The following is a 13,373-nucleotide window of genomic DNA, read 5'->3' as shown; positions in this document are numbered from 1 at the left end:
AGACCATAACTCCAAATAAGGTCATAAGGTCACACTGTCAGGTACTGGGGGGTTAGAAATTCAAGATATGAATTTGAGGGGGGGATATAATGGTATGTCATTAGGGAACTGCAAATTAAAACAACCATGAGATACCACTACACATCTATTAGAATGGCTAAAATCCAAAACAGTGACAACACCAAATGTTAATGAGGATGTAGAGCAACAGGAACTCTCATCCACTGCTAGTGGAATGGAAAATAGTACAGCCATTTTGGAAAACAGTTTGGCAGTTTCTTTCAAACTAAACATACTCTTACCATATGATCCAGCAATCACACTCCCTGGCGTTTACCCAAATGAGCTAAAAACTCATATCTATAAAAAAAAATCTACACACAAATGTTTATAGCAGCTTTATTCATAATTGCCAAAACTTGGAAGCAATCAAGATGTTCTTCAACAGGAGAATGAATAAACAAACTGTGGTATACCCATATTATATAAAAAGAAATGAGGTATCATATCACAAAAAGACATAAAGAAAGCTTAAATGCATATTACAAAATGAAAAAAAAACAATCTGAAAAGGCTATACATACTCCATGATTTCAAGTATATGACATTCTGGAAAAGGCAAAACTACAGAGACAGTTAAAAGATTAATGGTTGCCAGAGATGCACAGGGAGGAAAGGAAGGATGAGGTAGAACACATCATGAGGGGATATTTAGGGCCGGGAAGCTGTTATGTATGACACTGCAATGATGGATAAATATCATTATACATTTGTAAAAGCACTGAAAGCGAATCCTAATGTAAACTATGGACTTCAACTCTACCATACTAACGCAAGATGTTAATAGGAGAAACTGTGTGCTGGGGTGGGGGGCAGGAGAAGTAGGAACAAGAAAGGGTACAGTCAACCGTCAGTATCCATTGGAAATTAGTCCCAGGATTCCCGCAGATACCGAAATCCAGGGGTGCTCAAGTCCCTTATATAAAATTGCGTAGTACTGGCATATACCCTATGCAATCCTCCCATACACATTAAACATCTCTGTATTACTTATAATACCTAATATAATGTAAATTCTATGTAAATAGTTGCTACCACACAACAAATACGAGTTTTTTCTTTTTGGAACTTTCTGGGATTTTTTTTTTTTTTCAAATATTTTCAATCCTTGGTTGGTTGAATCTGAGGCTGCGGATCCTGCAGATATGAAGGGTCAATTGTATACTGCAACTCCCTTGGACTTTCCACTAAATTTTTCTGTTAAGGTTAAAACTGCTCTAAAAAGTGTAGTCTATTAATTTTTTTAAAGTAGTTGTTCTACTAATAAGGTCAAGAAGTAAAAAATTTGGGATAATTACATGGAAACAGAAACGGGCCTCAAAAACTCTAAGTGCAAATGGAGACACATGATTTTTTCAGCAATAGTCATGAAAGTAAATTATTAAAAAAGTAAATATAATTATAAATTATATTTTTAAATATGGTGACCTGAGTGCAATGCAGGTAGAGAAACAATGGTAATATTGTTACAGTGGCTGATATGCAAATGAGTTTATTAAGGCAAAACTTTTGTTCTTCGTTTTTCCACTGACATTTTCCTGTAAAGCTATTTTTTTAAAGCTTTTCCAAAAACAAAAACGCATTTTCAATTTGAAGCTTCTTTTTCAGGCTACCTGCACTTCAAATGGAACACAGTGACAGAGCATAGCAAGAATTTCATACATTTAAAATAAGAAATAAATCTAAACATACAGCTACTCAAACGTGCTTTCATCACATGCAAGTAATATTTTGTTTCTAGGATCGCAGGGCATATTAAGTTATGCTATAAAACTCAATAAAATTATAATCTATATATAGGAAAGTTATAGCTAGGAAACAGAGTTTAAATAGGCCAAAACATTTTGTTAGGTTTTAACAATGTTCTATTTTAATTTCAGAAACCCAGATAATGCCATGGATATAACAGTATCAAGAGTTTAAGGTTATTATTATTATTTTAGTATTCATGCTATACTTAACTTTAGTCATTCTAAAATTCCCTAGCCTACCTGATGATATTAGAATGGAACCAGGTAATATTGTTTCAGCAAACTAAGACAGAAAACTTCTGACTAAAGGAATTCAAGGTTAAGTTTTCCCTCCCTGCCTACATATCATGCATCTTACTTGGATGCAACAGAAAATTTATAGAAACAAGGAAATTTTAAATTAACTATAAGTTGATTTTTACAAGAGAAGGAAATAGTTTTCTATCCTTTAAAGTTAAAAAAAAGTGGTTACTTTTCTAAAGTGTGTAGATCTATCCATACTCCTGTGCAATTATATATTTATTTTTTAATATTCTTTAGTAATATTTATGACTCTAATGCAAGTTTTCTAAAAGAAGAAATAACCACCAATCTTAAGAAAATAGAATATATAAAATATCCTGGTAGCTGTGTAAGCATAATTAGACATATAAAGTTTGCTTTGGAACCCAACAATTTGGAATTTATTCTTACCCTCATCATTTATCAAATACTCTACTGGTAACTCTGGGAAGGATACTGAATGCCCAATTTTTAAAATATGGGGTAGCTATAAATTTTAATATCATTTTTATATGATGTAGACAGGCTTATATTTGAGACTATCTTATTATCAATTGCTGCTAACATTTCCAAATTTAAATATCCAAGAATGATATTCAAGAGAGATCATATACCAAATTTATACTTTATAATGACAACTAAAAATAAATATAGGCTTCGTCATGATTCTAAGACCATCTCTCCATTTTAAGGTTGACAAAACTGTACGTGAATTTCTCAGAACTCCTTGTGATGTCTATAATTTGTCATTTTAATAATACATGTCCTTAAATAATAATTTCATCAAATGAAAAAGAATGAGTATTATAGTTTCTTCTACCACAAAGTTATAGAAATATAATATTGAAATCATTCATTGTGACAATTTAGTAAAATGAAAACTTTATTGGATAAGGAAATATAAATTTACTGTCTATGCCATATAAAGACACAAGGCAGAGACTGTCCATCAAATTGGTATTCTATAAGCTCCTGAGACTTTTTTGGAGAAAAAAATCAAGTAACAGCAGTCTTTCCCCAATTCATGAAAAACTTAGATTAAGGGATAAAATTGACAAATTCTGAGATTTTACCTAATTTTTAATATTTGATAATTCCTATCTGCCTATACAAGACTATTCTATTAGTGTAACATGGTAGTTAAGAGGGCAGACCCTGGGAGCAGATTAAGCAAATCCTATCTCTGCCTCTAATTTTATAGAGAAAAAAAATATTTACATATGTATATATAAATTTCCATACATATATGTAGGTGTGTGTATACACACACACATACACAGGTATGTATATATGTATGTATATGAATACACACACACATATATATACCCTTACATACACATATGTGTTTATATACAAACATATATATACCACACATACATACATGCTGTGGGCAAATTATTTAACCTTTTGTGCTGCCTTTTCCTCACAGAATTATTGTGTGAACTAATTCAGTTAATATGTAGAAAGCATGTAGTTGTCGTCCCTGGCTCATACTAAGTTCCATTTAGCTATTAGTATTATTATCACTGCTGCTACTATTACTGCTAAGTTTAATATACCAATATTCCCAGTGTCCTAAAGAATATGATTTCCACATGCTCTATCACTTGAAAAAATTGAATAAATTTGATGACTGCTACCACTCAGAGAGACAAAAAAGCACGGAATTTTGAAATACACTTGAGATTTTTAGAAGGAGTAGAAAAAGAACTGAGAGCAGGGAGTATCTTTTGTCACAAAATACTTTGAACTCTCTTGAATTAAAATCTATTTGCGTGTCGTATGAGATTTGCGAGTAGAGATAACAGAAATGCATCCTATCCCAAACCTTGTTTATTCTTTAACAGCAGCAGCTGACACAGGAGAATAATTTCCTGCTTCACTGTGCTGACAGTACATCACCTAGATTCAGAAATTATATTCTCAGCAGGAAGGCAATAGATTTCTCTCTACACTGAAGAAACAGAAGGATAGAAAAATTACACAAAATAGAAATGATTTATTATTATTATAAAAGAAAAAATCAAACTGTATCGAAGACGATTTATTTTTAATTGGTGACACTCAAAGTAGAATTCAGTTTATATTAAATTTCAAGTGTTTAGCCATAATATTTTTGAAAGAAACAAAAGTTTTGTTTATGTATAATCTTGCAAACAAATCTTATATTTCTATTCTTCCTAAAATTTTTAAACAGAGGAAAAATTTTAATAAGATCAACTAAAATTTATTAATACTCTGATTTTATTTATTATACTTAGTGTATAGAACATTGTGCCCTAGTTCAGACAGTAAATATCATTTAAAAATTTTACTTAGAAGAATGGTGTTAGGTGGTAACTAATAGTTTACATTAAAGTTTTGTGTCACCAAAAAATCATTCTTCACAGAAATAGTAAGTAATGATTTCTATATGTGTGGCGTGTGTGTGTATGTGTGTGTGTGTGTACGTAGCATATTTATAAGCTACTAGGTTTTCTTCTAATTTAGATATATGAAAATCTAGCAATTTGTCTTATGTGAAGTGACTTTTAAGCCGTATGTTAAAGTAACTCTAGAGGTTATAAAGAAGTATTGTAGACTTCTGGTTCATAATGATAAAGTACCAACCTCAGGTTCCAGAAGTAAGTCTGTAGATTCAAATCTTTCTGCCGTTTACTAGTCATGTGATATTGGGCAGCTTACTTATTATTTTGTTCCCCCATCTGTAAAATGAGGATAATAGCAGTGTCTTTCTAATGGGATCTGTTTGAAGATTAAAAGAAAATCAACATTAAAACACAAAGAACTGGGCTTCCCTGGTGGCGCAGTGGTTGAGGGTCCGTCTGCCGATGCAGGGCACGCGGGTTCGTGCCCCAGTCCCAGAAGATCCCACATGCCGCGGAGCGGCTGGGCCCGTGAGCCATGGCCGCTCAGCCTGCGCATCCGGAGCCTGTGCTCCACAACAGGAGAGGCCACAGCACTGAGAGGCCCGCGTACCGCAAAAAACAAAACCACAAAGAACAAGTCTAGCACAGAGCGAATCACTAGATTATTACCATTATTGTCACAGGTAATTATGGCAAATGAAGCATCCTTCCTTCTGAAACTCCTCTAAATTAACCAAAAAAGTACAAAACTGAAGGACAAAAAAAACAGTAGAGAAGACAACAACAAACACAAGCTTTTGGAAAATGAAAAACTTAGGCAGAAGACTAGTGACTGATTCAGCACAGCAGAGGATGCAGAAAATTAAGTGGCAGAAAAGGAGGAGAATGTAAGAATCAAGATAATTTGCCTAATGAAACCCTGAAAGGCTGGGGTAATATTAGCACTGAATACTGAGGGGTTCTCTAAAAGTCTGTATAAAGAAAATTTCCACACACAGGTTAACTACCTCATTCCACACGTCCTCTTCGGCCTCTAGAGGATCAGAATGTTGGATATCTTAAACCAGGGATGTTCCTGACTTGGAACGACCAAGCACAACATAGAGGGAGTCGAAGGACAAGGCTCAGTCGGACCTGAACTGGTTCCTAATTGTTGGCAGACAGGTGTAAACTATCCAAGAAAGAATATTTGAAAATTCATTGGAGAACGTTTAAGACCCCAGAAAAAGACATATAGATACCACAATCTGGGATCTCCCAAGAGAAATTTTAGCTCTTTTCTTGATCACCCTAATGAAGCCACCTACGAAACAATTCTTGCCTCTAGACACACAGCTTCCAAATAAATCTGTAGCACCTCATTAAGTCTAGGCTTTCAGAAAAGCCTCCAACATGAAAGACTAAAACCAAAATAAATAAACCAAAAAAAAGTACTCAGAGGAAATACAGTACCAAGAGAAGAAACCTTAAGAAAATTATTACCATCCTCTGACATAAGAAAAGGTAATTACAGCGGCAAAATAAGAATGTACTATGTTAAAAAACTGAATAATTAGAGAAACAGTAAGAACTTTTAGAAAATAAAAATAATTGCTGAAATAAAACATTCAATGAAAGAGAACATCTAGAAAATCTCCTAGTAAGTAGAATATAAAGAACTTTTTAAAAGAAGAGGAAACACAAGAAAACAAGCATACAAATCCAGATGAACATATGCCCTATGACCACAGATAGAGAACAGAAAAATGAAGGAAGAGAAGGGAGCAATGCTTTCATAACTCTAAGGGAAAATTATTTTGTAGTCTACAATTATATACATAAGCTAATATTCAATCAAATGTGAGGATGGGATGAAGATATTTTCAAGAGGGCAAACTTTTATGACTCCTTTATCAGGAAGTAGCTGAAAAATATACCTCTATAAAATAAAGGAGGAAAAGGGGGGAGGACGAGTGTGGGACTCAGGAAATAAAGGATCTAACATAGGAGAAGAGCCAAGGGAAGTCCCAAGATGTCCACTATGCACCAGGTGTAGAAAGCAACCAATCTAGATTGTAAAACAGATCAGTATGGAAAGGTCTCCACAAAGAAAAGCAAATTTGATACAGTGTCTGAAACCATGTTTCAGCACTCAAAAAATACTGACATCATCTTACAGATCTGTTGAAACATTTAGGAAAAATACAGTAGGTACACAAAAAATAAGCAAATAAAAATGAGGTTATTATTAACTCCCCCCAAAAGAAAAAGTAGGAGAAAAGAAATAATCATAATAAATTGCTCAAAAAGGAGCAATATTTAGTGCTGATTTAATGCAACATACTTATTGGATAAGTATGTTGAGAAAATGGGGTAATCTTTGTATAAGTATGTTGAGAGAATGAGATGGTAATGAATTTAAGAATAGTAAATCCCCAACTAATAATAGGAAGTAAATTGATAGAGAAAAAATTGATAAATCAATAAAGAGCAGCTTAAAAGTGTCATTTAAAAATATGGAAATGCCATAAGAAACAGCTCCAAGAATGCAAACTGACTGCCTCTGGGGAGCAAGGCTGTGGAAGATGGTGAGCAGTGAAACGGGAGTGCTTTACTTAGTTTCAAGTCTTTTTTTTTTTTTTACATCTTTATTGGAGTATAATTGCTTTACAATGGTGTGTTAGTTTCTGCTTTATAACCAAGTGAATCAGTTATACATATACATATCAGTTATACATATGTTATATCAGTTATACATATGTTAGCAGTTATACATATGTTCCCATATCTCCTCCCTCTTGCGTCTCCCTCCCTCCCACCCTCCCTATCCCACCCCTCCAGGCGGTCTCAAAGCACCGAGCTGATCTCCCTGTGCTATGCGGCTGCTTCCCACTAGCTATCTATTTTACATTTGGTAGTGTATATATGTCCATGCCTCTCTCTCGCTTTCTCACAGCTTACCCTTCCCCCTCCCCATATTCTCAAGTCCATTCTCTAGTAGGTCTGTGTCTTTATTCTTGTCTTACTCCTAGGTTCTTCATGACATTTTTTTTCCCTTAAATTCCATATATATGTGTTAGCATACGGTATTTGTCTTTATCTTTCTGACTTACTTCACTCTGTATAATAGACTCTAGGTCTATCCACCTCATTACTAATAGCTCAATTTCGTTTCTTTTTATGGCTGAGTAATATTCCATTGTATATATGTGCCACATCTTCTTTTCAAGTCTTTTAATACTACTTTGCTTTTTAATTCTGTATGTATATAAGTGATAAGAATGAATTTTAAAAAGTAAATCAGATACATTTCCAACTTATAATGTAAAATAATATGTTGATATATAAAATAGTAGTCGATTAACATCAATTTTTAAATTTTAACAGAGTAATATCTCAATTACCCAGCACCAGCATGGCTTCACATAAGAAAATCTGGAGATAAATTTAAGTTTACACCTTCAAGTGACAAAACTTTCCTTTTTTAAAAGATTTTTAATTTACCACACATATTCTTGAATGATTAAGTATCATTCCTTACCTTCTTGATAATTACGTGTTATTATTATAGATATCTATTATCATATTCACACCAGGACCTCTGGAGTATATATGTTCTCTATCTTACATTAAATATCCCCAGGTCTCTCTTTCTTTATAATTTTAAAGGAAGAGTAAAAAATAGAATGATCTGGTTTACTAAGGATTCTGGTTCATAAAACTGATCAGAACTTTGAAAAATACTTAGAATGCAATAATCAAATTAATATAAAAAACAGCAAGCTCATTGTGCTTACTATGTGACAACATTCTAAGCACTTTTCATACACACTTCAATTTCCCCATTTTACAGATTAGAAAACAAAGGCACAGAGAGGCAAAGCTACTTGACGGGGTTAGTTAGTGACTGAATTAAGATTTTGAACACAGGCAATTTGACTCCAGAGCCTGTGATCTTTACTGCTATGTGCTACTTAGCACTATAAATCTATTGAACACAATATATTGTCTTGATTATTTGGAAAACACTTTAGAATTTTGCAGGATCTAAAGCACATAACTAAAATCTACTGTTATTAATGTATTAGAGATACATGAACGTGCATTCAAAATTAACAAAAGGCTAGACACCAAAAGATATTCACTGTATAAATTCAACATAAAAAGCTCTCCCACAAAAAATATATATATAAAAATTAGCAAAACAACATATAAGGCTCATGTAAATTAAATATTTTCAAGCAGAGTTTTGGCATAGTTCTATTTTTCCCCTAAAAAGAGCACCACTATTATATCTGGTAATTTATAAAGTCAATTAAATATAAGCAATATAACACAGAGGAACAAGATAAACATTATCTTTTAAATGAATCACAATATGAAAAGCTTATTAAACTTACTGATCCAATAACATAATATTATATTGCGTCGATTCTAAGACACATATACTTCCACATTTTTTTTCTTGGTATATAAAGTATTGGTGTATCTTACAAACACTGGTATTTCAGGTTTGATGAAATACGGCAACTAACAGTTTCATAGCACTTACAATGTATCAGGCACTATCCCACTTGCTTTATACATATTTACTACCTTAATCCTAACAATTCAGTGAGGTAGGTACTATTACTATCCTTATTTATGCAAGAAAACTGAAACAGATTAAATAAATTGCTGGAACTAATGAGTGGAAAGTGAGGATTCCAACTTCAGCACGAAGTCTAGTTACAGACACTAAGCTCTTAAATATTATACAGTACAGCCACATCATTATACACATTTGTCCCTTTCTCTGAGACCTGCTAACTCCTAGTACTTTTTTCTTCTCTGAAACTGCAACTGCTTTTAGCTAGAACACTTTATGTAAACAAAACCTACTGTTTCTTTGGTTGTATTAGAGAATAAAATCAAAAGTAGAGCTACTTGGTTGCCAGTGAATAAGGAGCATAAATGGGACAATTAGTCAGCATTCATTCTTCAATTCCCTGCTCAGCTGCTTCTCACCCTTTCTCTTATAAACCCTCGGGATACAAAACCTCAAAATACTTTCAGTTCTGATGAAAGATGTTTAAGCAGTGAATTGGCATACATACGGTATGGAATAATTCTTCCCTAAAAACAAAGTACCAAGGTTTTCCACTACACAGACAATTTCAGATTCATGCCTAAAGAAATTAAACAATCTTCTACAATTACCTTTACTAATAATTTCTTATGTGAATAATTCTTCTTCGGTAAATAAGGAGAACCTCAATCACCGCTAAATAAGGTAAAAATCAAGAACCCATTGCTTAAATAATTCCATAACCACACTTTGTTTTACACTGAAACAATACCATTTACTGAGGGTTTAGTCTGTATTTTGATAAAGTTTTTACACACACCATCACTCATTACAGCTCCTTGAGATAGGTACTACCATATCCATGTTTATACTAAAAAACTGTAAAACAGAGAGATCCTATAATGATGCAATATATAAACCATATGGTAAAGGACTTTTAGTTATAAAAATATGTCCAGCAGGCACATCTGATTTAGTGTTTCTGTGAGATAAAAATGTTAAATCTTTTACATATACATAATGTTGTATTTCAGTTATACCTCAACAAAAAAACTACATTTTTGTGCAATTTGTATTTACATGACATGAAGTAAGTCCTTTGGAAAAAGTTATTTAAAGTCATAATATGACATAATGTCTTTTAAAATCCTCACAATGAAATTTGCTTGAAGGTGCAAATGAGATATGTAAGCTGATTTAAGGCAGGGACTGTGTTTTCTTCACAACAGTATTTTATTTTAAGTTAAACCTTTAAGTACTGTACCTGAATTTTAAATAGATTTATGGAAAACTTTCTAACATGTATCACACATATCCCTAACTTCTTAAAATGTTATGAATACAATTTAAACATTTATTGATGAATCAGTGTCACCACTGTAGGCATCAGTAATTACACTGTGTGGCAAGGTAGCTGAAGGAGTAGATAGTAAAAAAAAAAAAAAAAAAAAACTTAAGAGCTACTGAAGTCAGTGAGAGTCCCGTTAACTTTGTTAAAGAAGTCCATGCTGATAAAATTCACTTTTGTAACCAGTCTTTCTCTGTCTTAAAAAACCACAATAGCTGTTTGACTTTTACTCTCCATCTATACTCACTGAACCTAGACTCTTGCTCTTTTCTAAAGACAAAATGTTACCCTTTTTAATATCTAGGTAGCTATTTGACTCCTTCTCTATTCCCAAAACAAACTAAAAGAACTATTCTGTGACTGATGTTTTGTTTTGTTGTTGTTGTTTTGTTTGTTTGTTTTCGGTACGCGGGCCTCTCACTGTTGTGGCCTCTCCCCGTTGCGGAGCACAGGCTCCGGACGCGCAGGCTCAGCGGCCATGGCTCACGGGCCCAGCCGCTCCGCGGCATGTGGGATCTTCCCCGACCGGGGCACGAACCCGTGTTCCCTGCATCGGCAGGCGGACTCTCAACCACTGCGCCACCAGGGAAGCCCTGTTGTTTTTGTTTTTAAACTATTTTACAGAGCTGCCCTTGAAGTCTTTTAAGCACCCTTCCCACCCTTGAAGATTGCAAAAACATTCTGCTTGTTTCCCCACTGACTTCTTTCTGTTCTACTGTACCTGCTATTGTTCTAGCAGAATAGTGCTTCCATGCCTGCTTCCAAGCCCACCATTCTTTTCCCTTTACTTTTCTCCAAGTTTATTCTTTCTTGTCCAACTAGTCCCTTATTAATTCTTGGCTTCCATGTATAAAAGACCAAAAATTCGGTGTGACATGAGGCCAAGAAATGGCAAGAGATTGGATAAACAAGAAAGAAAAAAGGTAGACCAGGGCTCATACATTTTTATAACCTAGCATTGAGCACAGTTCCATAGTAGGACCAAATACTGTGTGGAACTGAACTAACTACATAATACGAGCAAATCACCAACAAATGAGATGAACTAACTTGAAACCAGAACCAACATATTCTCTCTTTTATTGGTTTTATTTTTAGTCTTCTTTAATCCTTGATTGGTGAGAAAAATGTGACAGAAGAAAAAAAGAGCATGAGAATGTAAACTGAAGGTAGAGCTCTTAAAAAGACATTAAAAAATGGGCATTCATAGAGAAAAATGCAATAACTTAGAATAATGATCTATGATAGTTCTAAGGGAATTTAAATGAGAAGGAAAGAAGACATGATACAGTTAAAAATAGGTAGAAATATGCTGCATGGTGAAAAAAGATAGAAACAAAAACATAATTTGGAAAATAAAGCTATATGAATTACATAAATGATGAAATATCCTTTCAGGGTTATTATAAAATAAAAGACTAAAAATGCCATAAGAAATGTGTAACAAAACAGCTTAGCAAAATCTTTAAAATGTAATGATTAAAGAATTTAAGCAGCACTTAAATTACAGTTACTTAGAGACATGGTACATAACAACATTTACAATTTCTAAGAAAGTATCTTATCTACTTTGAAGGCTGTTAGCGGAACTATTTTATACTATCACAAGCTTCAAATTTCAGGTCTAATTCACTGTCATCAATTTAAGAGTTACCATTAAAAATCAACTATATGCAGAGTACTATATACATGTGTTTTCTAGTCTTGCCCAATGGTTACAACTAAGTACCTAGTGAAAGCGATTTAACTTTTTTGTGCTTTGGTGTTCTATTTATAAGAACAGACCCTCCTTATTAAGTTATTGGGCAGACTAAATAATATATACACAGTGTGCTGAATATGGCCTTGCACACAGTAAATGGTTAATAAATGTTATTATCATTATTATTACACTACATTGTTTCCCTTATCATCTATTATCTCACCACTTAGCTAATAAGGAAATTAATCTCACAATATGGCCAAGGCTATGGGAGCAAAATCGTAACACTGAAAGTAAAATAACAGATACTGAGAAATAGGACGCACCACATTCTTCTTTCTTACTTGGTATTCCTTATTGACACTGGCAATTTCTGTCATCAATAAAAAATATGAGAAAACAGAAGTCATCATAATAAGAGAAGTATAACAGTATGTTAGAGCAAAGCAAAAAGAATAAATCAATTTATATACTTTCAAAAAATCTTCCCTAAGAGACCAATCCTTACACGAACATTCTATTTTTCTTTTCCCTTTCCCAAAACAAGAACCTGGGGATATATCTTCAACATCACTCAGAAGGACCTCTCACATAGGATGGGCCCAATAAATATCCGGCAAATGAAAAAAAAAAAAATCCATTTCATTACCTATAAAAACACTTGCTTTCAATTCAACTCATTTTTCCCAGTGAACTTCACAAAAAGATGCCAAGTTACAATCCCCAAACCAAATACATTATGGTCTACATACTTTTGGTTTAAATTTTTAAATATTATTTAGACATAAAACACAGTATAGCCAATTATGTAAGTAATTTATGAAGAATGTTTTCAGAAAAATTTATTTATAGTTTCCCTTATTTGCCCTATCCTATGACATTTACATGTCTTGCTTGATTTACATAGTTGGTAGTGATTACAGGAACCTAATCTGGAGAACTGTTAATAAGATCACCTCTGTTTTGTTTGGCTATTCTACACCTGTTTCATTTCCACTCTTCTGCTTCATTAACTTTTCATTTTCTCAAATCTATTAAATCTGAAGTAGTTATCTAAAAAGGCAAAACATCTCATAACATTTTGAGGGATTTTATTTTCTTGCTCAAGATAAACTAGTTATGCTTTTTAAAAAATTTTATTTAATTGTTTTCCATTTGGTAATCAATAAAGCTCTCTGTACTACTGTATCATTATGGAGAAAAGCCTAACAAATATGTTTATTTCCGCCTGTATTTGAAACACCTGAAGAGTTTCTTAACATTTACTATGTAATACATCTCAACTCAACAAAAATACTGATAAGACTGCTAAAGG

The 13,373-nt window shown here is 33.2% G+C and overlaps 1 protein-coding gene across 1 annotated transcript in view; it reads right to left on the bottom strand.

The window, feature by feature from the left end:
• Positions 1-13,373, bottom strand: part of NOVA1 (NOVA alternative splicing regulator 1) — a 136,389-nt gene that overhangs the window by 95,874 nt on the left and 27,142 nt on the right. The gene's annotated exons all lie outside the window — the stretch shown is intronic.

Source organism: Lagenorhynchus albirostris, chromosome 1, assembly GCF_949774975.1.
Source record: "Lagenorhynchus albirostris chromosome 1, mLagAlb1.1, whole genome shotgun sequence".
Lineage (NCBI taxonomy): Eukaryota > Metazoa > Chordata > Mammalia > Artiodactyla > Delphinidae > Lagenorhynchus > Lagenorhynchus albirostris.
This window is presented reverse-complemented; position numbering and strand designations above follow the sequence as displayed.